Source organism: Dermacentor variabilis, chromosome 1 (assembly GCF_050947875.1).
Source record: "Dermacentor variabilis isolate Ectoservices chromosome 1, ASM5094787v1, whole genome shotgun sequence".
NCBI classification, from domain to species: domain Eukaryota; kingdom Metazoa; phylum Arthropoda; class Arachnida; order Ixodida; family Ixodidae; genus Dermacentor; species Dermacentor variabilis.
Genome location: NC_134568.1, coordinates 229663127 through 229690294, shown reverse-complemented (window position 1 = coordinate 229690294; position 27168 = coordinate 229663127). Strand labels below are relative to the sequence as shown.

Sequence of the window (27168 nt, the reverse complement as noted above, 5' to 3'; positions counted from 1 at the left end):
CACGAGGTCGCGGGATCGAATCCCGGCCGCGGCGGCCGCATTTCGATGGGGGCGAAATGCGAAAACACCCGTGTGCTTAGATTTAGGTGCACGTTAAAGAACCCCAGGTGGTCAAAATTTCCGGAGTCCTCCACTACGGCGTGCCTCATAATCAGAAAGTGGTTTTGGCACGTAAAACCCCAAATATTATTATTATTCGTTTAGAGACGTCATTAATGTCACATTCTACTCATACATTTAATTCTCCCAGGATACCTTACAAACCTTCTATGCACTAGTGTAATACCTGTAAAAGGAGGAAAACATTAGTGTGAAGTAATTTTCTCCAAAATCTCTGTCCAAGATTAAATAGGGCCCAAACATAAATAGGGCCCAAACCCCAAACATGCCTTCTTTCCTTTCAAATTTATACTTAAACTTGGTGCAACATAATTTCTTGCAGGAAGAACACATCTGAATAACACTTTTGAGCATTTTTACTGGCATTTGAAAAAAAAAAGAAAAAAATGAAAGAAAAGCCAGAACGCATGACCACTTATTCTGAATTGAAGTTTTTGATGGAATGTATGCATGCTTTAAAAGAACATCTTGCGGGGCTAGTTGACCCATGATTGTCATAGGAAATTGCTGTACGAATAGGAAAGGAAGCCATGTAAATGTTTGCATGGCAACATGAGCTGACTGGCAAAAGCATTGAAGGGGCTAATGTGCTTGCTCAGTCTGTGGCCTGACCTGTAAGTGTGAAGCACACTTTCACAGGATTTCAATCCTAGGAAAAAGCAGTGACACTTATGCACAGGAAGTTTTGGAAGTTTATTTTATTAAGGAAAGTGGAAATACTTGTGTGAGCAACGCAACTGTATCGCTGTTTGATTTCGAAGTATCCTTCCTAGAAGCTATATAAGATATAGATAAAATATTATGTGTATATTTCAATTCTATATAGTTGCCATTTGTTGTCAGCACATGTGCTGTGTAAGTTAAACAACTATATAAGGATGTTTTTTTTCACTTGAATAAAATAAGTGAGTCCGTACTTAGGGTTTCCATGTGTCTCTTTGTGGGGCTCCTTTGATTCATTCGCTCAGTAATTTCCTATGATAATCGGTGCACACTTTTATGCAACCATGGAAAGCAAGGAAAAAAAAAAGGACATAAAAAAAAGCCACAAGGCAACGCTGTAACACCACCACTATTCAAGGAAAACTTGCCATATGTTTGTTAAAATGAAAATATGAACACATTTCAAATTCTTTGAATTGTGTTGGTATTATAGTTTTCCTGCCATGTGGTTCTCCTTTCTTTTGTGACCTTTATTGTTATCTGCTTTCCATGATGTTATATATTACATGTCGATTATAATAAAACATTAGCTGCAAGTTAGCTTGTTGTCTATTTATGTTCTTCTTAGTCCAATTCTTGCTTTCTTTTCAAGGCACCAGCTTTCTATGCTTGTCCAAGCAAAGTCACTACTTCTGGCAGGGCAAGTTGTGCCCAAGTATTCAAAATTCCAAGTGTGGGTTCCTTTTGCCTTTTAAATGGTCAGGTTAATAGTGTTGAATGAACCTTATGAAGGTATTTCTTTTTTTTTTTTTTTTTTATGAGGGTAGATTTATTTTATTGTCGATCTAAAATCTTCAGAACATTAAAAAGTGACATTGAAGTGAGAAAAAAAGGAAAAAAGGTTTTATGTTACATTGTTTTTCAAAGTATAGATACACTGTAATAAGTAGTATGTACTAGGAAAGTAAAATTTGCACAAGCTATATTAATCTTCAAAATACAGTAAACACTCATTAACTTACTCTGATATCTCGAAATAATATTTAAGTTGAAATTTTTTCCTGGCTTGGTGTCAACTCCGCATATTTTTTGCCTCTTATTGGTGCATATAGAACTACATATTACCTATATTACAATTACAATTAGATTATATTTATACCTATACACATCAATATGCTAGCAAAAATTGACCCTGTCAGTGCTTTGAGCTGCCGGTCTGTAGATGCAACAAAACTGAACTTTCTTTTGAAATCCTCTTGGAGTCGTGATTTACAACAAGAAAGGTGCAATGTGTATTTGTCTGACTAACATGGCTGCCAATACGGATAGAGGTACTGTGAACGGTCAGGGCCTATGACAGAACTTGGACCACGAGAAAAACAAAACTGCCTTTATGTTTATGACAGTGCAACAGAGCACAAAAAAGAAGAATGTGTAGGCGAGCTGTCAGGCATTATAAAAAATGAAATCTTGTTTATTTGTTGTTATCATCCAGTAGAAAAAAAAAAGCAAAAGTCAGGACATTTGGCTCTCCCGACTGGGACACTTGCTCTTCTAGAAGTCTGGGCTGTCCTGCTAAATTCGGGATGGTTGGCAACCCTAGGTGGATGTGGATTGCTGTATGCAGTTAGCAGGCTGAATTGCGCCCACTTCTGTGCTAGACTAAGTGTATAGAGGCTGGAAAAACCTTTCTAGTGTCTGGATCGCGAAGGAAAGGTGTAATAGTTCTCGATCTTCTGGGTAGGTGGTGCTGCTACTGGCTGGCTCAATCAACTCGGGTACTTGCGTGCATGGTCCTACAGTACTGAAACTCGCTGGAAGTGTGCTTTCTTTTATTTTGCTTGTGGCACACTGTTTTTTTTTTTTCTCCCCCGCATGGCCCTGTCAGCCACGCGAGTTCGCGGCAAGAGCAAATGCTTGCTTCGACAGAGAAGTACGTGAACATTGCTTGCTGTATCCGCAGTTGTGGCCCTCCTGACCACTGAAAATAAGTCACGGAGGTTTATATTTGTTCATAATAGCCCACAGGTGATTTCAATTCTTCCTGACCCATACCAAGAAATCGGTAGCATGCATTCTGTCAACACTTTTGGAGTGCCCCAAAATTAAAGCTGCTTCAGAGGAGTGCTAATTAAGGAAGAGCCTAGATTGAAAACAATGTAAGTAAGCTGAAACAAGTAAACTGAAACTGGGCCAAGCGCAATGGCACCACAGATGCTAACCGCATACCTCAACGTCCTCTTCCTTTGGCGAAGACAGTACCAAAGCTTCTCACTTGGCTGGTCGAGTGTGCTAAAGCTATGTTGCAACTTGAACATTAAACAGTAGGCAAGAACTCAGCATATACAATATCTTTATTGTGCAAGTTTTCACAAAACATAACAAACTCTCCACAGTGAACTTGACAACATGTCACTCTCACTGGCACCGCCTCCAATCTTTAAAAGCTTTTGCTTTTCTCTCCGCAAGTTTCTAGATTTGTTGAAACCTTTGGCAAGGAAATGCAGCCTCTTAAGGGTATAAAACTTCATTATGTTTGCTGTCATTTTGTGGCCATAGTCTGGGCAGCCAACCATTTTGAGTTCATTTCCTTGAATAAAGCTTAGAAAACAAGTCATGCTCTCGGCATGTAGCTTGTTCCTGCTAAAGAAAACAGTAAATGCTATTTCAAGTTCTGCCACAAGTAGTTCAAGTGGCTTGGATGGGTAAATCAAGCCACCATGGTCAAAGTCTTTAGTTAACGGAGCATTATCAATCGACATGGCCTGAACAGGAAGAATGCAGAGTGAAGACGTATACTGAGGACATGAAATTCTCTTCAGCGACTTCCGCATGATGTATCCAGCTATTTAATAAATAATCGGCTGTCACTCTTTTTCTCTGCGTAGCCCTTGTGGACAAGTAAAGAGCTGTGCTTCTTCATCATAACTGTGGCATCTTCTAAGTTCCCTTTATCTAACAGCCTATCAACCAGTTCTATTATTTGAGCAGCTTTCTTTTTTACATGTGTCACATGGCTCCGACAGTGTGATAAGTTCAGGCTGTGAATTTCCACCTCTGGGTGAAATCACTAAGCTGTAGAAGCTGAGGTTGTTCACAGTGATCAAAAACTGCTCTGGCAGGTTGTGATCATTGCATCCAAATGATTGGCGCACAATCACAGACATGTTCTCTACTTTGTCTTGACTGAGATTTGCAGTAAGTACTTAAGCATGGAAGTCACATAATCCAGAAAAGACCGTGCTCTTCAGTGTTACGCAGAGTGCAAGGGCAGCCCCTGTACACAAAAAACCACCACCATGCTTTGCTGCGTACTTCTCCGACTTGCTTAAAAAATAATATCTTCAAGAAAGTCTGCACTTTCTCACTTGGATTGAAGACCTTTGACTGGTGTTTGCGATGACATGACAAAAATTAACTTTTCCATAAGCCTTACAAAGTGCTCTGTTGGCCCAGTTGTACGGAACTTTTTTCTGAAGATCAGTCTTGTAGAAGAAAAGTCCTTTCAGGACCTCCTTGCTGAAAACCTGGAATGCTAAGTTGGCGCAAATTTTTTCATACGCATTTGGCTCTACATGTGGTAAAGTCATAGGTGGCATGAGCTTTAGTGTAACGGTCTCCCTATCAGTCTTCCAAGGCTCCTGGATGGGACCTATGGGGACGTGACCTTATGGTATCTGTAATCGTTTTGAAACAAAGCCATTCCGCACACATTTAAAGAGATGAAAGTCAGAAATCATGTGAAGGTGTCTTGCTGCGTCAACAGGATGAGGAGCCTTGCATGTGATTTCCACTGATGATGTGGCAACCAGCGAGAAAATTATGTAAATGAAAGCAGGCAAGCAAAACATCAATAGTTTTATGAAGATGTATGCAATGAGGCAACTTACCCTTTATCCCAAGCAGCTTCCAAAGACTATTGTTCTATGGTACACCATTGCTCGTCCAATAATCAATGTGAAGACCAGATCTTTTGGCCATTATCATCACTTCAAGTAGTAACTTGGACAGGAGAGGTGCCTTCACCCTGCCTCTAGAAGAAAATATGCCGAGTATATGGGTCCATTCTCCCGAGAAAAAAAATAATAATAATAAAAAAAAAATAAAACAAAGCAATTATCGCAGTGTTAAAGACAGAGGAAGACTTTTAGTTTCATAGATGCAGAATTAACAGGTGCATGAAGACCAAATCATTGCTACTCTTAGAGGGCCTCTCACCAGGCCCCATAGCAAATTTTGGTTATATGCTGGAAGTTATGTGGCCTCTAAGGAGCGTTTTGTAGCAAAAATTTTTCAAATCGGCTCATTAATAGCAGAGATAGAAATATTTCAGTGCCATGAACCCATGATTTCAGAAGGCGAGCTCCACTGCATATCCAGACACTCTCTCCACTCGCCCGATCTAGCCCCAGCAAGCGAAATTCCTTCCCTGCGTGCTCCCATACCGGACCTCGAGGGTCGTGTGACGCATACGTCACGGGTGCGCCCCACCTTCATTTTTTTTTCTTCTTTTCTTTTTCTTTCCTTTTCTTTTCTTTCTTTCGGCGCTGTGCATTTCCACTGACAGCATTGTGCCCGAGCTGTTCTGATGTCTCGTTTCGCACAGCACACGATTCTGCATGCTGTGCACAAGGACACATGACTAGCAGTATAATTCAGTGCTACACGAATACTCAGGCAGAACAAGCTAATCGCAGAGCATGATCATGCGCTGGAACATGGTAGAAAATGGCACAGTTTCGGTACCTGCGCACATGACTGCACGACCGTGGGAACAAGCAGACAAAGCGGAAGTACATCTCTCTTGCTTTGGTGAGACTAACAAAAGACACGCAGACATTCCGTTTGTGTGTTTTATTATTTCTCTTTACTTCAGTTCGTCAATTCAAGCAACAGACCACACAAATAACAAATGTTGCCTTGAATAATTCTCGAAGTCACGTGTCACCACTAGCGACGTCACACTGCGGACACAACTATGTAGGCGCAGGGAAACGCCTACGTCACCGTTTGGCTTGGAGCGCGGTCGCCACGAGGGAAAGGGAAAATGGTGTTCAGATTGAAATTTCAGACCTTTCCATGGCGCGTAGCAATGTAATTCTTTGCAAACAAGATTGTAAATGCACATTGTATGCTCTGCACTTGTCAGCTCAAAATGGCCAGACCTGGTGAGGGGCCCTTTAAGCCACGTATGACATTGATGTACGGCTAAAAGAAACCACTCACCTTGCAAAGGCTGGAAGATTATGATGCGTCCGTAGTCGCTCAGAGAAGGCTTGTTTTCTGGTTCTGTGAAAGGGCCGAGGTCTATGAAGCCACTCATTTTTCCTGATGCTTTCACTGCGATATTCTCAGGGAGTTTGTTTGTCAAATTGTCTCCATGAACATTGCACTCAGCCATGTCCTTTTTTTTTTTTTTTTTTTTTTTTGCTACTGTGCTGAAAACACCTTGGCGTTAAAACCAAATGTGCTTCTGAATCCTTGCATGTACTTCTCTTAGCATGACATACTTGGTAGTGCCATGATTTGATGCCTTCTAATATGCTCATAGGGCTGTGGGCTCTTCGTTCATATCAGGATTCATTCCAAAACCCACAGCTTGTCGAAAGCCATGCCATGGCTTGACTTTCTGGATGCGGCTTCAAAGCACGTTCTTACAGCCAAACACTGTTTTGGTGGCAGTCTACTAATTTTCTGTTCGAAAGCTGTGCTGGCCATGAATTCATTCAAAACTCGCAGTTTTTCTGCAGTTTCTTGGGCTTTTGCAAGCATTATCTTTGTCCAGAGCAGCTGAACAGATTTCCTAGCAGCTCGCTGCCTGAATTTTGTTTTGGGCTTCTGCTTCTGGCGGCACATCTGATTTACTATAAATTTTGTAGTGTACTTACAACACAAACACTGTTTTCCTTCAGCTGTAGTTCCAGAGCACGCATGCAAATAGTACACTGCACCAAACTTAGTGCGCTGGTCAGATTTAAGGCGTTGATTATCAAACCCAGGGCAAGCAACAGTGCATCAGCTTTCTTTAACACTGCGAGGCCATCACTTTTGGTGGCCATGAAAAATTGATCAACCTTATGTTGTGGCAGTATATGCAGCACAATGATCTTTCCGGCTGTTCCTGTGTCAGTTTAGAGCACACTGTGAATGCGACAAGCTTAATAACAAGTGCATCTCCTGTTTCCACACGAATGTGCCATCTGAAGCAAAGTGCTCCAGGGTCATTTGATTGCACAATTCTGGTACAAAAAGCTGAAGGCGGTGAAACATTACTGAAGCCGTGCAGGAAAGTCTTCAATGCTGGTTGTACGTCAATGCCTTTGTTGAGTTTGCAGTCAAACGTGCTTTCATGTAAAACCTTGCGCTTCGATAATGGGGCATAGTGGTTGGCAAGACCTCTCCCTTCTTTTTTTTTTTTTTTTCGGAACATGCTTTGTCAGATATTTAGGTGCATCAGGGAATACAGTCGGCACGGCGTCATCAGTAAGCACTGGCCTTTCGCGTTCAAGCTCAATAACCTCTCCATTGATCACGTGCTTGAAAGTTCTCTGTATGAAGGGTTCATCAAAATGACAAGCACACACTATGCGTGTATTGTCGAGTACTTTGTCGTCTCGTTTGAGGTTTCTGGCCCATTCTTGCAAGCGAACAGCATCAGCAAGGGCTCGGAACAGTGACACCTTTTCCGCTGACGACTTGTACCCACCGTTGCTCAACGGCGCAAAGCACGTCCTACCCTTACAGGCAGGCACGGTCACTCACATTCGACACAGACCAAAGCTAATGTTCGAAACTTCTTGATCTGACAACACAGCACTAGGAGGTCAAAGCGCACAATCTCAGAAGAAGCACACTGCTAACGCACTGACTTTTTGCTTAGCAAATCATGTGCATGCCTACCTGAGGAAACTTGTTAGCTAACTGATGTGTTCTCTTGTTGCCAATTTTTGGCTCGGCACAAAGCATTGGTTGTGCTTCTATACAGCCAAGAACTATAGTCAACGTTGAAAAGGCCGGTCAGCATGCTGCATCATGTGTGTACATGCCTTTTGAGCACAAGCCAAGTAAGGTGCTTTGTATTGAAGCTGCATGGGCATTTAGGCTTAGCACTTATATGGATTCTCAATGACCACTTTAATTTGCTGCTTGAATGACGGCTAGTTGCTGCTTTTTGACATCAGAATGCTTCCACTACCACTATTGCATACCACTAGTCAGTGGTGACTAGTGGTATGTATGTGATGAGGTGCACAAAAACTCTGCATGTGCATGCTGTGTGGGTAGCAGCTGCATTGATGCCACAGTATGTCTTGCGTTGCGTTAAAAGGAAGTTTGATGAGATTCATAAAAGTGTTGTACCACCATTACTAGCTGTGAATTTCAAGGTGCGTGATGTGACCGTGTATGAACTGTGAAGGCCATTTTATGTGGTTAACTATTGAGTAGTATGAATTATTTGTGAGACCCACTGTGGTAGCTTAGGGGCTATGGCATTATGTTGCTGAAATAGAAGTTGGTGGTTTGATCCCTACTGCAGCGGTGGCCACATTTCAATAGGGACAAAATGCAAAAATGCTTGTTTACTTATATTTAGGTGCACGTTAAAGAACCCCAAGTGGTCAGAATTTATCTGGAGGCCTCCACTATGGTGTGCCTCATAATAAAATAATGTTTTTGGATTGTGAAAATCCCAGAAGTTAATCTAATTTTTAATTATGTGATATAAATACTGTGAATTCAGGAGTTCAATCAAATTATCGTTCAATTAGCATTTGATGTGAATTTGGAATTAAAATATTCGTGTAATGCTGGTATCCACTCCACGCAGAGTTTGCGATAGCTGGCAACTACACTAATGAATCAACAATGGCGATGCTCTGCTTCTAGAGAAACGGTGTTCAGATTAAGAATATTATATTGCATGCTCAAGATGGGCCTTTCAGAATTGGTAGCGCAGCAGTTCATACACCTGCATTATGATGTTATTGCCTGTGAGTATTCTGTAAATGGGCACCTCAGGAGATTCAGCTGCTAAGTATTGTGCCCTCTTATTAAATGAATGCCATTGGACTTGTAACTGGTGCTCGGTGAGCCTTGTGGGGCCAGTAGACACATCTTGACATCAATTTTACCTCATCAGAAATGCATAAGTGAGGAAGAACACCCACTAATATCTAAGCTAGTCAGAACTACTCCCCTGCTAATGCATGAAAACCTGGACATTGGGCATGCCTTGACTATAACAGATCTGAGTAGTACAACATATTGTCTTCCTCTGCCTAGTGCTATTGGTGTTGGGCTGCTTTGCACGATGTTACGGGATCGAATCCCAGGCACGGTGGCTGCATTTTGATGGGGGCGAAATGTGAAAACACCCGTGGTACTTCGATTTAGGTGCATGTTCACCAACTCAGGTGGTCAAAATTTCCGGAGTTCCCCACTACAATGTGCCTCATAATCAGATCATGGTTTTGGTACGTAAAACCCCATAATTTAATTAATTTAGTTTCAATCCTCTGCTTAGCATGTGTCAACATACCACATACCATTTTCTCAAAGCCTCACTACTCTTGGCTCACTTGCAGCTCAGTTGTTGTTGAGTCAGTGCAAGTATAAAATGGGGTATGCCTGGTGCATGGGTAGTGAAAAGTTTGAAAATAGACTGATGGATAATTGCTAAGGATGGGGTGCAGGAGAGAGCATGAAGCTGAATTTTATTGCTTGCGGTGTCTCAACATCAGTTGTTGCACCTTGTTGAAAGAACTCTACCAAATATCTTACTGTGCCTCAGAATTGCCAGCTGAGAAGAAACTTCCCAACGGTGTGGGATTTAAGGCTGTTTTGGTCTGGGTGATCAGATAAACTAGAGAAAGGTAGGTGACCATTTACCTATAACAAGTCAAAGAAGGAGTGCAGCTTCTCCAAAATAGTGCCCTCAACAAGCGCAGTACTTCAAACAGCATATTAAATATTCAGCGTATTTGAACTGTACTGTCATTTTAACTGTATGTACTTGTCACTCCTAGAATATCACTGTAAGTGATGGACGTCGTAGCTTTTACACTGCTTTTACTGTCTGTGATGAGATGTGCATCTAAATGGGTATGCCATTTCTGGCCACCTCAGAATTGTAACAAGCAAAAAAACTTGTCAAGAGATTTACAAATGAGAAAATTTGAATCATATTACTATACTCTTGAAGAAAAGCACAAACAAACCCAATTCCAAGGAAACCGCGAGAAGTAAATGGAAAATCGTACCATTGACTCGATCAAAACAAGCCCAAATCTACTCATAATAAGTTGGAACTGGCCACCTGGCTTTTAAACCACTCCTGTCAATTTCGTAGGGTTACATATCATGGCATATTAATTTATAGCAGTTCTGCTACTATTCTAGGGGCCTGTCTCATTTAAGAAACTCAATTTTTTGAGCGTTAGGCACATTTTACAAAATGTGCTTAAGGCTGATACTTATCGACTACTGATGTGAACAAGATTGTTCATATCTGAAGATAAGTGATCAAAGTTGGTGATGTGAAATTGTGATGTGTTGCTGAAAAATTTACACTGCTAGCTAGGGGAAGCTGCAAAAGGATTATGGTGTTGCTTTTGTTGAAAAAACTCAATGCTGCACATAGCTCTTGCATATAGCTCTGGTCATGAGATTAATTTCATGCTCATTTCTTGTACATGCTCAGTGCTGCTCCTATGGCAAGCACACAGTTGTCAACTTGTAGGCCATGGTAAACTGAAACAAACTACACATTGTTTTTGTTTTCTATGCAGACTCTTCTTCCAGAGCTTACTCTTTACTGTTCATATAAAGGCACACTAAATGCAAATACTAAGTCGACGTGGACTGTTTAATTACCATTGCAGAAAGCTCGTAGCGCTTGTTTCGTGCCATGAAAGGACTTAGTTTACAGAAAAATTGCACCTGAAGGGTCCGAATACCTTTATCCCAATTCAAATCTCCCACTACCCAACAGGTGAGTGGTGACGTTGCATATGCCATCACTGCCCTTTGCTGCTGTCGGTGAGTGAAATAACGTGAAAGACGGCACTTACAGTTATTTGCACAAAACTCTAATGTGCGGCCATGGCGAAACCAAGCCAAGACAGAGCGGTGGATTCACCATTGCAGCCGCTTTTGGTCAAGTGATGTGGACCGTTTGGGCACCCTGAGACATCACATGGATGTCGAATTCTCTGCTACTTGCAGTTTGCATGAGTTTTGGGAGCCAGAAAACCAGTGGAGCAGTACGCAATAACGAAACTACTGAAACGCAAAAGCGTGGGCAGCGCAGAGCCAAGCGAAAACAAAAACCTTTCGACCGCCCGCGTTGTTGTCAAGGATAATGTCAATGAGTTTTCTTTTTCTAAGAATGATATGGAACTGAACAAGTAGCATTTTCTTTCATCTTATAATGCAATACAATGATGTTTTTATAACGGGTGGTTGAGTGCCAGTGACAGAATTTAAATGAGGAGTGTGTTCATTATTGGGCAAGTACTTGAATGTCCTGGGGGAGTCTCTGATCACGTCTCTGATCAGAGACGATCAGAGACGATCTGATCACGTCTCTGATCAATGTCTCAACTACTAAGACTCTGTTCATGATAATATCGACACCTAAGAGATTCTCGAGCACTGGTCTATCACTTTAATCTTGACTTAATATTTCCCTTTATTGTCCCTTTAAGAGAATATGATGTATGTTTCAAGTGCCATACTTATAGGGAATATTCTGTGCACTGAAGGCTCAGTTCACATTTGCTGCATAAATTTGAGATCTGCCACAGCCTGATAAAAGTAATTCTGTAACAGGTGTGGCCTACCACCACTGACTGTTTCTTTAACTTTTGAAATATTTGCTCACGTGTTCTCATACAGACCATGCGGTATGCAAAATTTATGCAACCGAAAATTGTTGCGTATATGTGTATTGAAACTGGGATTACGCAAATTTTTGTGTACCAGTCAGTTTCTCCAAATGCTGATGCATTCAAACGTTCATTGGGCTTTGTATAACAATATCATTGTTGCAGAATATATTTGCTGAAATGCTGTGATCTTCAGAAGCTACACCAAACAGGATTTCGGCCAAACAGGATTGCTGTGCTAAATCTAGCTGATATTTGAATTTTTATGTTTGATAGATGCAAGTCCTAAGCAAAGCTTAATGGGCTCCCTTAAAGCCAAAATTATGGTTAAGCATACTGCTGCTAGGTGTACGAGTATAGGTGTATAGGAGTATAGGTGTACGAGTACGAGCTAGGTGTACAAATGTGCCAAAATGTGAAGATAGTCATAGAACTTTAACCCATCAATCCAGGTTTTTCAGTCTTATGCCTAGATATATATGACATCTAGACATTTCAGTAGGACACTGTGGCCTGAGGATTACAATTTCACATGCTATGCTTTTGTTAAGTGGCTTTCAGTGCACACTTTCCATTCATAAACTTACGAGCAAGCCTACTTCTGTGGCATGTCAATATTGTCTTTCTCATGCAGTTATCAAGTAATAAAATAATTTCCACTCCCACGTCCATTTTCTATTGCTATCCTCTTACGGATATATCCATTTTCTGCAAATAAAGATATCTGGAAGATATACGTTTGGTCCACTTGGGATGTCTTCTTCTGGGTGTCTCAGTTAGCAGCAAGTTAAGATAAAGCAGGTGGTAAATTAGTAAAATTGTCCAATTCATTTCAAGAGTTGCTTGTTTAGTTACCCTTAAATTGTGCCTGTATAAGGAGAAAAGGAAAATTGGCATTTATCAGTTGATACAATGAACTGCTTGTTGAGGCTTGGGGATTGTGAAGTACCTTGTAGCAAATGAAGGTCGACTAGCTAATATTTGTAGAAACAGTTATAAAACCTCCCTTCTGGGTTGCAATGCATAAGCCATCATTAAGCGACATCTAACTGTTCAACTGTATGACATGTGATGTGGCACTGCAGTAGACCTTTGAAGTTTTCCTAGTCAAGAATAATTTTTTTTTGTGTGTGCTTGCTTTGATAGGCTTGGCTGCTCTGTGGTACAAGGCCATGATGTATACTTCAGCTTCTTGCTAAGATACATTCAGATGTTTTCCTTTAATCCTTGCTTGTTCTATGCTCTGAGGCTGGGTACGTGTGTATATCTTGCAAAGCTTTCTTATTCGTGTTACCGTGTCTGAATTAAGTGTGGGAAGTACCACATTTAATTCATAATCGCGCAACGTTTGGCATTTGTGCAGGACATTTTGTCTATATTTAGCAGAATTATATGAGCAACATGATCCAGGCTGGCTTTTCTCATTTATCTTGTTCCATGAAACTGAATCCAGTCCACTCCCTTAAGTGGCAGTGCTCTTAAAACTGCCTTATTTCATGTTTAGGACTGACACTAATGAACTTAGCAAATGTGCGTAAGACCTTCCATCAATGAACAAAGAAGTGAATCCTGGTGGCAATAGAGAAACTTCGTGCACAGCTGTAGACATTTTATTCCTGGAAGGCCAATGCAGTGTGCAAGTTTCATGAGATGAGTAGTCATAGAAGCATGCTGTCTGGTACTGCAGGTCCACTAACAGAGCAGGCTACATTATTCCTACGGTGTGCCCAAAACCATGTTCTCAGCTTTCTCTTTACACCTGTTGTCAGAATGGTTGGACTAATGTGACAAGAAGTATTGGCAGTGTGATGAAGCAGTTCCACTAACAGAGCAGGCTACATTATTCCTACGGTGTACCCAAAACCATGTTCTCAGCTTTCTCTATACACCTGTTGTCAGAATGGTTGTACTAATGTGACAAGAAGTATTGGCAGTGTGATGAAGCAGATGAAAATGCATTAGTTACCCACATGTGTATAAAATAGAGGTGCCTGGACCAAGTATCATGTATTTATCTTTGGGAGGAACAAGTGATAGATCATTATGTGTAAAGGCTGGGCTTATTCTGTGCTTTTGGTGTTTGCCCTGCTTATTACTTTGACGCCTTTCCTGTTCACGCCACCCTTTGACACTGAACTATGTGCTTACTTTTGTATGTTGTCTTATCCTGTGCTTTGTGCTTTAGCATTGTGAAAACGTTTGCTGCTTTGCAAATATGACTGTCTGCTAAAGAAGGTGCATCATGCTTTTAGTACAGAAACAAGGGCTTTGGCACAAATAACTCTAAGTTATATTCGCGTGTAAACCAGCATAGAGGTGTTAAATTTTGTTCCCCTTCCTGAGGATGGCATCCAAACAACCATGATGTTTGTGGAATTTCAAGACTCATTTGAATGTTATTAAAGAAATTCAAGAGAAGGTATCGGGAATTCTTTTGTGAGGGAAGGCATGGGAACAAATAAGAAAGCCTGTTTTCACAAGCATTCCAACTTTGTTATTATCAATGAGTTCACATTACAAATCTACCTATATAATTTGTACTAAGGACTTGCACTGATAAGGATGATATTACCATTTTTGCAGGCTCCAGCTATCCACCTCTGAAACTTAAGTTACCTATTGAGACATCGAAACTAACTCAGTGTTGGCTTCAGCTCTCACAGCTGCTAGGACTTGCAGGCTTCCCTTTAATATGCAGCACTTAATTGTGAATGTCATTTTTTTCAATGTCATTTTAGTGAAGCAAACACTTTAAAAATTTTACTGGGTTCAGACTTTTTCAATTAGTGAATATTGCATGTGCCGTTAAATTCACATTGAAAGTGTTGGCTAGACTAGGCTGAAACAAACAAAAGAACTGCAGACTACTTCCCAGGCTCAAAATGAGAAAAGTAAGGGGAGAATGAGGACACTAACACATCCTGCTAATGTAGTCACATTATGCTGTTAGTCATTCGGTTCTGTCTTGTTCAATTTATGTGGAGGGGGAAGAAGGCCATATTTCAATATGATAGACTCCTGAATGTAAAAATAACCAACGCAATGGTGCAGTTCCATTTAGGGAGTTGTTATGATTAAGGGATTTCCACTTACTGGGATTCTCCTGTAGCAAAATCTACAGCTTTAACATTTGGGCCTGAGCAAATGCAGCAATTCTTAATTGCCTGATGCTTCATAGTGCCAAGACTGATCTAGTAAAGATATTGAAATTGACAAGTTGAATAAATGTGACTGTATGGTCGAATACAATTTCTTTATAAAAGAAAGAGGCAGGGGGAGTGAGAAAATAAAATGTGACATCAGAAAGAGATCTTTATTATTCTCTTTAGCTTTTAGTTTTCTTTTGCTTTCATCCTTGTGCAGTTCATAGTGAAGTATTTTGTCTGTTCTGACACATTTCGCTGTTATTTTTTGCTTCACTTACTGTTGCTCATAAATCTAGATCAATGGATATCAAATTATAGGCATGTGCGAATATTATTGCACATTAGGTGTTGTAGGCTCAACTATCTGAAACTTTGTTACTTATTTAGGTACCTTCAGGTCAAATAGTTTTCTATAGCTTGACTTGGTAGCGCAACTGAAATACTTGTGACCATGCTACCTCTCTTCCTGCGTTTCCACAAGCTGTTGCATTGTGTGTCAAAGTTCCAGCTTCTCCTATCAAGTCTAGTAGAAGACAGTCCCTTTAACATGTCATTTTATGCTTAAGCATGGCAGTTGAGTTGTTATTAAATAGCTGTGGTTAGAGAGACTATGTGGTGATGTTAGAATATGTAAGATAAGCTGAGACCTCAGCTCTGCCTATCACTAAGTTGTGATTTGTATTGTCTATCACTTGTGTATTGCAATGTTTCACTGTGGTGTCATTGCTTCATGCAGGGTGGAACAGGACTTCAAAAACGATTGTTCTGATTTAAATCATGTACGATCATTGAGTGAAGTGCAACTAATTCTGCTATTTGTTCTGTTATTATGTGTAGCAGAAATTGAGCATACGTTAGTTATCTGGGTTTTTAATTTCCTCCATTTCATAAAATTTTGCTAATGATATCTGTCCTATAGCATCTTTTCTAGTAATACTCTGGGTGCCCAAGTGTTTAATAGACTACTCATGAATCAGTCAGTTGGTTTGTCAGATGACTTAAAGCTTATAGTATATAAACGCCAAAGTAGGCTGTGTCAGAAGAAACATAATGTAATTGAGTTTACAAAATCTTCCTTTTTACTAATTATTTAGAAGGGTAAAGATGCGGAACTTGCGTATTGTAAAGAAAGGGGTTATTAAGGAATACAGAGCTCCAAGACACAGCGCCATGGAAATCGCAATTCATGCTTGCGTCTCACTTGTTGTAGTGAAGTGTGTAAACGTACTGCAATTTGTTTGCACTGATAGAAGCTTCTGTAGGTAGCAAGCATGTGTGACGAGTATCAAGCACTTGCCTCTGGTGTACCAATTCAAAAGGCTGTTATGATCCTAGCTTATCCACTTTACTTGCAGATCCTGATGTGAGAACATCATGTTGTTTTAATAGCTGCAGTAGGTGCCTGAAAAAAAAGATAAGTGACCTGTGTAACTACAGAGGAGGGGTCTAGATATATTTTTATAAGCAATGTAATGAGTCGACATGTTTTATAGGTTTTATTGATGTACATTGGACTTAAAAAGGCCCTGAAGTGTTTCATGAAAATGAAAGGAGTAGCTATGCTTGAAATGTTAGTGAACAATATTTGTTTGGTGTTGAGCCTGATGCATCTGAATGCTGGAGGAAAGTGCCATTCTGCATATTGGGCCTAGCCAGCTTAGTCCTTGGTATAGCTCTCTACTTTCATGTGGCCATTTTGGGGCTGTTTATGTTCCATGTATGTATCTCCTTTCGGAGAATGAAATTGAACCTGCTGTAAATAAGGTGAACTTTAGTCTTAATATATGCAGTATATGTACATAGTTTTATGGGTGTTCATGTACATAATGTGAGGTTTTCATTCTCATTGAATGCATGTTTCCAATCTCATTGGCCCTGCATAGAATTCTGAAATAGTTGGTGTAAAGCTTTGATATCAGATAATTAAGTTGGAATACATTTCTTAAAGAGATCTAATATTAACAGTACTACAAATTGATTTATTCTGTTGTCATTATCATTGAATCAAATCAAGAACTGATTTCTATTGCTTGTGCTGGAAGAGGTTTCTCAACCAAAGAAAGGACAGACTGGCTCAGACTGTTGGTCCAATCCATTAAGAATTCCATGAAATTAATGTTGCTAAAGAAGGCAGCTACTGTGTTTTAGTTGCTTATTTCTTGTAACAGTCAGCATCCCCACCTTTTATTGATGATAATAAAGCAAGAATGTTGCTATCAACCCTTGTAATGTTTTTTTACTAGTGATGATATGGCAGTCGTGTAGACTAACAACCAAGCATTCCACCTATTATGAACACCTAATGTTTTTGCAGACTTGGTGCATGAAAGACGTGGAAGTGTTTCAGGGTAGTGCAGCCTGGTTGCTATAAACATCAAGGTTAGGCCCTTTAGATGCAAATGCCTCCTACATGTAGTACATTCTCCAGAGGGGGGATACAGTTGACAGCGATGGATGGTTGCGTCCAACACTTACAGACTACTTTGTCACTTGCTTTACTGCTGCAGTGCATGCAACCCCTTTCTGATGCCTTCTGCACCAGCTGGAAAAAGTTCAAAGCTTGCATTGCCACGTGGCAGACAATAGAGACAGGTCACGTGTGACATGGCCTCTAAGATCATGCATGCGCTCCCGAGGAGGCCAAGCCACACATGACCACTCTGCCTTGTCTCTCGTGTGGCAGCACATACAGTGGAATTTGCCCTATAGATGCAGCAAGCAATGGTTTGCACTGTTTGAAAACTGACCAAGTTGACCAAGTTGTAGAAATTGGTTGTGACACTCATGCAAGATGTTGCTGAGAAACAGGTTTGGACAGCAATGCTTGCACATACTGTGACAGCAGCATATTTGTGCACATGCTCACATTAAAAATCACCTTGCGTTTAGAATTGCCACTTTTTTTTTTAAAGAAAACCATTCAGGGCATGGGATAATTGTTAGCAATATATTAGTTGGCAAAATGCACTGTTGTTAATACTAGTAGGTACAGATTGCGATAAATTTTTCACTACATATACTGTACTTTCACAATAAATCATTTAGCTATAGCATCGGTGTATTGAATGCAGTGTAAACCACAACTTAACCAATATGTTAACAGCAGTATTAAGTCTGAGGCATTGGAACTAAGGGCTCTAAAGTATTAAGTCATCAGACATTTACCGAAGTTCATTGGGATAACTGTAGTGGTGATTAGTCAAGAGGATCCATCATTCTTGCCTGCTTCACTGAACTGCCTCCTCCTGTAGCACCCACTAAACATGCTGGTTACATCAGCGCCTTTAGTGGACACTACAAGAGAAGGCAATTGAGTGTTAAAAAACCTTATGGCCCTGAAGCCTTTGCTTAATAAATAGCATATGTGATCTTGTGGGGGTTAAGTTGTTGCTATCTTATATTCCTCAAGTAATCTGGCAGGTAAATTTTCACTGCAGTTTTTAGAATGCATTTATCCATAAAGACCAAAAGATGTAAAAAATGCATACCCATCTGGAGCTTGAACCGGTAGCTGGTAGCACATGCATGAAACTGGCTCTGTCCACCAGGATTCAGCCAGGTGGTAACTCAACTTGCAGTATGCACAAGTGGCAGAACTTACTGTATTAATTAAGTGATGGTTTTTAAGCACTGGTTAAAGGGGCCCTGAACCACCCCTTGAGCTTGGTGAAATAACATAGTCTGCAGGTAGCATGCGCTGCTGGGAACATCTCAGCCAAGTTTTGCTGTCGTACGCGGTGCGTGGAGCTTGTAAGCGGAACACGGAGTCACCTTTCTCTCAAATGCTCTCTTTTCAACAGAAACCTTCTCCTCACTCTTTTCGGAATGCTTTATTACGTAATAAAGTGAATTCCCATACACGGCTGCTATAGGTAGCTGTGGTTGGCTTCGTAGCATAGATACTGCGGCCGCTGCAGGGTGCCGCCACGTGTCCAAGTGCACTGCGGCTCACTGAGGACAACCGCATTTAGTTTACATTTAGCGCATCGTAGGCACCAAATTCGGAAGTGTGTTGAACTGTGTGCCACGGTGACATATAGAAGTAGTACTTTTTGTGGCAAAGTATTTCTGAAATAGCTATTTTCACTTCAAATGCCTTTCTCCACTTCAATAAAAGGCGGTTCAGGGCCCCTTTAAGGGCTGATTAAGTGCTGGTTTTTATTTTTGTGTAAGTAGGCATCTGGTGTGAGAACGTGCTCTAAAATGTCATGAACAGAGGCTGCTATGTCATTGTGACACTTCTGCATGGCTGCTTTTCTTTATGAAGGCACTTGTGTTGCTTTACTTCCAGCAAGTATTGGCAAAAAGCCTTTGAAGAAAAAAAAAAAAAAACTATCATGTTTGTCTTTCATTGTTGTGTATGTTTTGTGTGTTTTTGCTTCCTGTGAATTAGAATGCCTTTTCCCTTGTCCTCCTCAGTGTTATAGTGCAGCCTGTGTGCGCAGAACGTTGCTTTCCATTATTGCAAGGCTGATTTCCGGTGGGTTATTTTCAAATAGTTATTTTAACAGGCTAATAAACTCATACTAATATTTAACATTTTATACTAATAATATTTAACAGGCACAATGTGAACATGATTCTTGGCACTGTACTAGCAATTGCATAGGCTACACAGCACCACCACAAGAATTTTCCAAATTGGTTTATTAATAGCCGACATAGAAATACTTCATTGCCGTGAACCCACGACTTCAGGAGGTGAGGGTCAGTGCCAACAAGGACACTCTCTCTACTAGCCCCGGCGAGCATCCGCAAGCGAAATTCTTTCCCTGCATTCTGTGCACGAGAACAGCTAATGTCACACCGCACCGGCGTTGTCACAGCATGACGTCGCCAGCGCGGTGTTATGTCAGGCACCGTCAGTGTGATGTTGGTGACGTCGGTGTGATGCCGGCGACGTCACAGCGTGACGTCGTCGCCAGCACACATGCAGTTGACAAAACACAGCTGCCGTCGGCTTTTCGCCTGGTGCCGTCGCGCAGTACTTGGTGCAGGTGGGCACCACGTGGACGCGTTTTCTTGTTTCTTTTCTTTTACGTAAACCTCTACAATTTTTTTGTCAGCCAGATTTGCTGTATTGTGTGTCGGAGAACATCGGTGTGTGGTAAACTGCATGATGAAAATATGGAGACGCTGGCCTTCTTTTACTTGCGAACGTGAACCACGTGGTGGTTGGTCTTTGATGGATTGTGCAGTGAAGAAATTGGCTTTTCCATGGGAGTGTGCCACGTTTGTTGTGATGTGGGAAAGTGTGCGGCGAAAAACGACGATATCGGCTCATCTTTACACAGGGAAGCAGACCACATTGTGTGTGCGAATGCGTTTGTGCATGCGTAGTTAGCAGTACATCTCGCTTGGGAGATTGTGGACACGTGTTGCATGTAACAAGGCCAGTCTTATTGATCAGGCGCCAATAGAACTTAAGCACCGGTAATTTTGGAACAAGTGAGAATGAATGAGACGTGATGATTAGTGAGCGCATGTATCTTGGTGCCATCTACGCTGTATGCAGAAAAAAAAGAAAGAACCTTGTTTGAGCTTAATCTATCGTGTGAAAGGTATGATGACTATAGATGAGCTCATAGCATGTTTAAACCACTGCCGAAGCTGCGTGCAGACATCTCGCCATGGATAATGCACAAAAGGCAGACGGCTCAAATTATTGCGCTTTAAAGATCTCATGGGTCTTTAGTAAAACTGAACTTTCTTTTTTCTTTATTGTTATACTTACCTTTACGGCACGAGCTTTATACTGTGATGGTGCATATAAACATGCAAAAGTTGGGTATATTAAAGTTGAGAGCAGCAAAGGGAGGCAACAGACACTTTGGAAGCATGAGGCACAACGAAGCTATTGCGCAGCGGATTATGTATTTATGTACACTTTTGCTCTGCACATTCACTTCACCATGACTAATAATTAAAATTAGATTATGGCGTTTAACATCCCTAAGCTGCACAGTGACTTATGCGGGACATTGTAACGAAAGGCTCCGGGTCAATTTTGACCGCCTGGGATTTCTTACCATGCTCCTAAAGCACGGTAACAAGTGTTTTTGCATTCCTCCTTCATCTGAATTCTGGTGCCTCCGTGATGGCTATGGCTGATAGTTGTAGAGGAAGTTCATCTTGTAGGACGTTTAACACTACAGTGTAAATGGGGCACAAATTAGTGGGAGGTCAAATTATCTTCAGCACAATGCTATACAAATCTTTGTCTGAAGACCAGTCATTTAAGTGAAGTATCATTTTGGCACTGTCAAAGCGTGCATCTTCTGCAACAATATGTTCGCTTTCGAAGAGTAATAAATTTTTGTGGCAGTTTGATCTATGGAAGACGCACATTCTTATGAAATTACTACATGCTGAAGAACAACTTTATTGAATCATGTGTCAGTGGCGTATATGGGTGGAGCCCCTATTCCAGGGCCCTACTGGCGTCTGCGACTCGCCGGGCCTGGTCGAGGGTAGCAAGTGAGTCCGTAATTAGCGGCGAGACGGCGTGTGCCGGGTGCCTCGGGCATTCGTATGTCATGTGCTGGAGTGTTGGTATATCTTCACACCAGGGACAAATGTCTTTGTGCTTGTCAGGGTACAACTTGTGTAGCCTGTGCTAGTGAGGAAAGGTGTTCATCTGTAGTCGGCGCCAGTCCCTTGCCTGCGCCCTGTTGAGCTTGGGATGCAGAGGAGCCTTTGTTCGTCGGCCGAGTCTTTGCATTTCCAGTATTTCTCGTGGTGTGCCGGATGAGGTGGGGAGGTCCGTTAGGGCGGAGTGTACACGGCTCGGCCTGTCATATCTCAAGCCAGGCAGTCCACCCTTTCGTTGCCGTCCACTCCGGCGTGTGCCGGGCACCAGGCGATCCCATGGTCTTGTGCGAGTCTTGGTCCCAGGATGCGCACGACGCTGGCCGGCAAGACTCCCCGCAGGTATAGTCGGCATGCGTCCTGAGAGTCCGTTAGTACGTGAGCTGATCGGCCGTTTGCTTCGGTGGCTTGTACGGCTAGGGCAACTGTGGTGGCCTCCGCCATTGCACTGGATGAGGTGTGCAAGGACGCAGCCGTGACCATGCGTGCCCTATTTGTCGCCACTGCCACGAAAGCGGGGGTCCGTATTGTTGTGCAGGGGTATAGACTTGCGCCCGCGAAATACATGTCCAGGTGGCCCTGCCTTTCTAGCAGGGCTGTCACCCTGGCTCATCTTCGTCTTGCGTGGTATGTTGGGTGCATGTTGCGTGGAATGGGATCCACATGTTGCCGTGTTCGCAGAGCGAGTGGAATCAGTTGAATCTCATCCATAGGGTAGAGCAAGCGTCTTAATAGACAACGTCCCTGGGGCGTTGCGTTAAGGCACTTTCGCTGGGCGATGATCGTGGCAACGGCGCTTCATATGTGTTAGTCAGCCCTATCTCCCGGATGCGCTCCGTGCTAGTGCTCGCCGGAAGGCCGAGTGCCGCCTTACAGCAGTTCGAATCAATTTGTCCACCTGGTGGGTCTCGCTGCGGCGCGTGGCTTGGAAGGGCAGTGGGTAAGTCATGCGGCTAATGACGAAGGCTTGCACCAATCACAAGGTGTCCGCCTCCATCATTCCCTCCTTGCTGCGTGCGATTCAGTAAATAAATCCGTTGATAATGCTTACCGTTCCCTTGAGTTTGGAGAGTGCGATGGAGATGCTGCCTGTTTCTTGTACGTTCATCCCGAGAACCCGCATGTTTGCTGTCCTCTTTATTGGTTACCCATCTAGAAAAAGTTATAGGGTCGATGCTCTATTCACTTGTGTATTCTTGGGTCTAATGTGTACGTATGCCGACTTGGCCGGGGCACATTTCATGCCTGCTTGTTTTGTGAAGGTCTGAACCATCTCTTTGGAGGATGTCTTGCCGGTCGCCGTATGAGCCTCAAGTGGCCCATAGCGTGATGTCATCCGGGTATATGGCACACCCGAGATCTCGGTGCTCTTCCAGTTGTAGTTTCAGTTTGCGTAGGCCGGTGTTGAATAGGAGCGGTGATAGTATAGAATCTTGAGGGGTGCCTCATCCCGCTAGGTCGTATGGGAGTGAGCATGTCGTACCTATCCCAATATGGGGGGTGCTGTTGCTAAAGAAGTCTTGCATGTAGCAATATATTCTGTCACCACATCTTACGTCCTCAAGCCCTTCCGCTGACTTAAGGGAACCATGCACTCGGCAACAATGCTACATTGTGCCAATAAAACGGGGACGATTATACTTTCTAAGCACAGTTCATCGATGCCATCACTTAAAAAAGTAGCAATATGCCAGAATTACGATCACCGCAGTTGATATACAAGCAGCGCTCATACACAGAGAGAACAGGTCGCACGCACATTTTTTGCCAACGAGCACCCACTTTGTGGGTGCAGCAGATGGGAAGGGCACTCGCAGCGACGTTACACTTTTTGCAAACGGAGAGGTCTCATATGGCGCAGCGATCAGCTTAGTGTTCCTGTAGGTCGACTGAGAGCTACTGTATATGCTACTTTGGTAGCATATACAGTAACTCTAGATGGATGGTTGGATGTTATGAGCATCCCCTTTGGAACGGGATGGTGGGTTGCACCACCAAGCTCTTGCTATTATACTGCCTAATGTCCTACCTAGGTTAAAAAAGAAAGAAAAAAAAACACGATGAATTCCCATAACCAAATTTTCTGACCCCCTATTGTGAACATTGTTTTTGTACATCTCCATTTTTTTCGTCTCCTTACTTTTCTTCTACCAATCTTCCAATCACCTCTCATTAATCTTTATTGCAGACATGTTTACTTTTCCCCTGCTCTTGTTGAACCCAAGCGCTTCAAGGCGGCCAGTAGTGCCTAAATTGACTGCTGGGCAGATATCTTCACATTCTAATAAACATGCTCCATCATTTCCCTAGCTTTACCGCAGTGAGCACAGGCTTCTTCTTCTTTCATATATCTCGCTTCAGAGGTGCGTGTTCTAAAGCATCCTGATCTCGCTTCCAAAAGTAACAAGCTTCCCTTTGAGTTACAAATTGTTTCTTTCCTGATTTTGTTTTTTCTTCTTAAGTAGTTACTCATGGCAGGTTTCTTTTCTATGGCCGCCACCCATAAGGTTATTTCAGCCTCTCTGACTTTCCACTTGACGTTCTTTGTTGCTGTGTTGCTCATACTACAGGCCGCATACTTGCTGGTAAGCTTCCGAGTTCCTTTCCCGCACTGTGAATCCATGTTTTTACTGTACAAATACCTCAACCCTCTCCCAGCCCATTTACTTTCTTCCATATTCCTCAGTTGTTCTTCATAATCAATTTTACTGTGAGCTTCCCTTAGTTCAAAACTTGTCCAGCCCATATCACCCTGCAGAGCTTGATTTGTAGTATTCCCGTGAGCGTCCAATGCGAGGCGTCCCACTGACCTTCGGTTGCCATCGAGTCCTGATTGTAACCCTGATTTCAAGCAAACAACCGCATTTCGAAAAGTAAGTCCTTGAACCATTACACCTTTCCACATACCCTGGAGCACCTCATATCTATTGTATCCACATAGCGCTCTTTGCTTCATTATGCCTGCATTTCTCTTCCCCTTTACTGTTATTGTTTTTTCCTGTGTTCACATATGTATATTGCCTTCGTTTATCCGTATACCAAGGTATTTATATCCTTTTACCTGAGGTATTTCCTGGACCTGTATTGCCACTGTCTGTTCGCTGTTTTCAATGAATACCATAACACCTGATTTTCTGATGATAAATTTCAAACCTAAATTCTTGCCTTCCTATCCACAGATATTAGCCAGACGTTGCAAATCACTTTGCTTGTTGGCTAGCAACACAATGTCGTTCACATAAAATAAACCTGGAAGCTGCTGCTCCACTAGTGTACCCGCCTGTTTGTATGAGAGATCAAACCCGATATTACATCCTTCTAGCGCCCTTCCCATCTTTACCATGTACATCATAAACAGCAGTGGGGGTAAAGGGCCCCCCCTGCCTCAGTCCCTTGTTGATATCAACTTTCTTCTTGCTCCTCATCGCTTCCCATTCAATGCAAACAGTATTTTCTAGGTAAATCTATCTCAAAAGCTCTAGACAATCGTCGCCTAAGCCTTCCCTTTCCAGAATATCCCACAAAATGTTGCAGTCTACGTTGTCATACGCTCCTGTAATGTCTAAAAAGGCCACATATAACGGTCTGCTTTCTACTCTTGATAGTTCAATACACTGAGTAAGAACAAACAAGTTATCATCCAAATGCCTACCTATTCTGAAGCCATTCTGAAGTTCTCCCAAAATGCCATTATTTTTTGCCCATGCTAGCAGCTTTAATTTGATTGCCTAAATTGCTGACCTGTATATGTATTACCATTGTAATGGTCAACAGTGTATACGAGTGAATTCTATCTTTCTCCCCCTTACCTTTATAAATTAAATTAATTCTACTTTGTCACCAACTGTCTGGTATTCGTCTATCTTTCAAAGTTTTTTTCACTGCTTTCACCAGAGCTTCCTTACTGTTTGGTCCTGGTTCACTAATCAGCCTAATGGGAACCTCGTCGAACCCTGTGGCTGTGCGCTTAGAAATTTTCTCTTTAGCTTTCTTCCAGTTGAAATTTGTCAGCACCAGCTGCTTTTCCCTCTGGTTCTCTTTCATGCTCTTTTTTTCTTGAAATACAACCTCGTCATTGCCTTGGAAAGATTCAGCTATTTTTCAGATATAATTTAATGCCACTTCCCCTTCCAGTTTGTTTCCATCTTCGTCTAGGATATGTTGTTGTATTGTTGACTTCCTGCCTAATAATTTTATATGGTTTCAAAATATTCTAGATGCAACCTTCTTTCTCACGTATTTGTGACAACCAACATTCATTTTCACCTTTTATCTTTGCTTACACCGGTATTTGAACCATAGACTTTTTCTCCCGGTATATTTCTCATTTACTGGCTACTTCATCCTGAGGCAGCTGCACCTTCTTTGCCTGCCCGTGCTCTCGCGATGCTTTCTGTCATTCGGCGATCACTTTTCGTATCTCCTGTTCCACCAGCTTTTCTGTTTCTTTTTTCCTTTACAACTAACATGTCGTTTCTCTTTCCGTATTTCTGTCGTTATTACACTTAGAATCTCACTATATTCCCACTCTCTACTTGGCCATTTGCCAAGTTCTGCATCGACTCTTGTGACTATATTTGTTATTTGTTCAGCATTCAAATTTGGACTGGCCATTTTGCACTCCTTGCTCTCTTTCCCAACTACATATACCATTTTCAAAATGATGCGTTTATGGTCACTCCTTATGCTGCTATACCCTTCCTCGTCAGTGACCATTTCTCTCAACTTATGAATTCCTTCTGTGATCAGACAGTAATCAATGGCCGATTGCCGGTTTTCTCACTTCCCACATGATCTGCCATTCACACTTAGGCCATGTATTCACAATAACGAGGTTATGTTGCTCGCAAAGGTCTAGCATTGATTCCCTTTGTTGCCGGTGTAGCAGTCTAGATCCTGTATGTGGGCATTCACGGCACCTAATAGGATCATTTCGGCATCATTCCCGAAACCGTTAATATTGGCACTTATGCATTCCACTAACTCTTGATTCTTCTCTGTGCAATTATTTCCGGTCCACAAATACGTTACGTTCAGCCAAATTTTTTCTCCACTCATTGTACCTTATAACTAAAGATGCTCTTGACATTTTGAATTTACTCTTTTTCCATTTGGCTCCCTGATGAATGAGCATTCCTACTCCTCCTTCATTTCTTTCCAACTTAGTTCTGTTGCACCCTTCCCAAACATAATTCTCAATCACTGGCAGCTCTTCCAAGTCTCTAAGCTCTGTTTCTGTAACCGCGTACACCTTTATTTGTTCTCTATTTAACTGCTCCTCAATCTCTGCCCACTTTTCCTTTCTTCTGCCGCCCTGCATGTTGATGTAGCCTATTGCATGGCAAACTCTCTTTCTGGTTTTCTCCTTTTTCTGTTATTGACAGCGATGGTATTCGGAGGTTCCGCTAGGGGACCTTCTTCATTGCTACTTACTCTGGCCACCTGAGCACCCATGGGCCCCCTAAAAAAGCAGCAGCATGACCAGCAAGTTGCCAGCCCACTTCTCTTCCAAGCCTGTAATTGAAGTGGATCCTGTCTCGGTCAAAACCACCACACCTTCTCACTTCCCTGTTTACTTCGACAACCTCGAAACCTTTCTCTCGACTAATTTTCTACATCACCTCATTGGCAGCCACTACGGCTCTCTGTACGTGACTGTTGCGTACAGGCACCTCTGGCATCGTGCACACCACGATCTGCACTTGAGGGGACAGCTCGTGCAAGTTGTCCACCTCCTTCGCCAAGCGCTGGGCCATTCCTGTTCC

At 42.1% G+C, this 27168-nt stretch overlaps 1 protein-coding gene and 2 pseudogenes across 1 annotated transcript in view; 1 reads left to right on the top strand and 2 right to left on the bottom strand.

Moving 5' to 3' along the window:
• LOC142558382 (sulfhydryl oxidase 1-like) overlaps nucleotides 1-27168 on the top strand; it is a 136650-nt gene that overhangs the window by 76424 nt on the left and 33058 nt on the right. The window lies entirely within an intron of this gene.
• LOC142574611 (uncharacterized) lies at nucleotides 716-4879 on the bottom strand (annotated as a pseudogene).
• LOC142574600 (uncharacterized) lies at nucleotides 4708-27159 on the bottom strand (annotated as a pseudogene).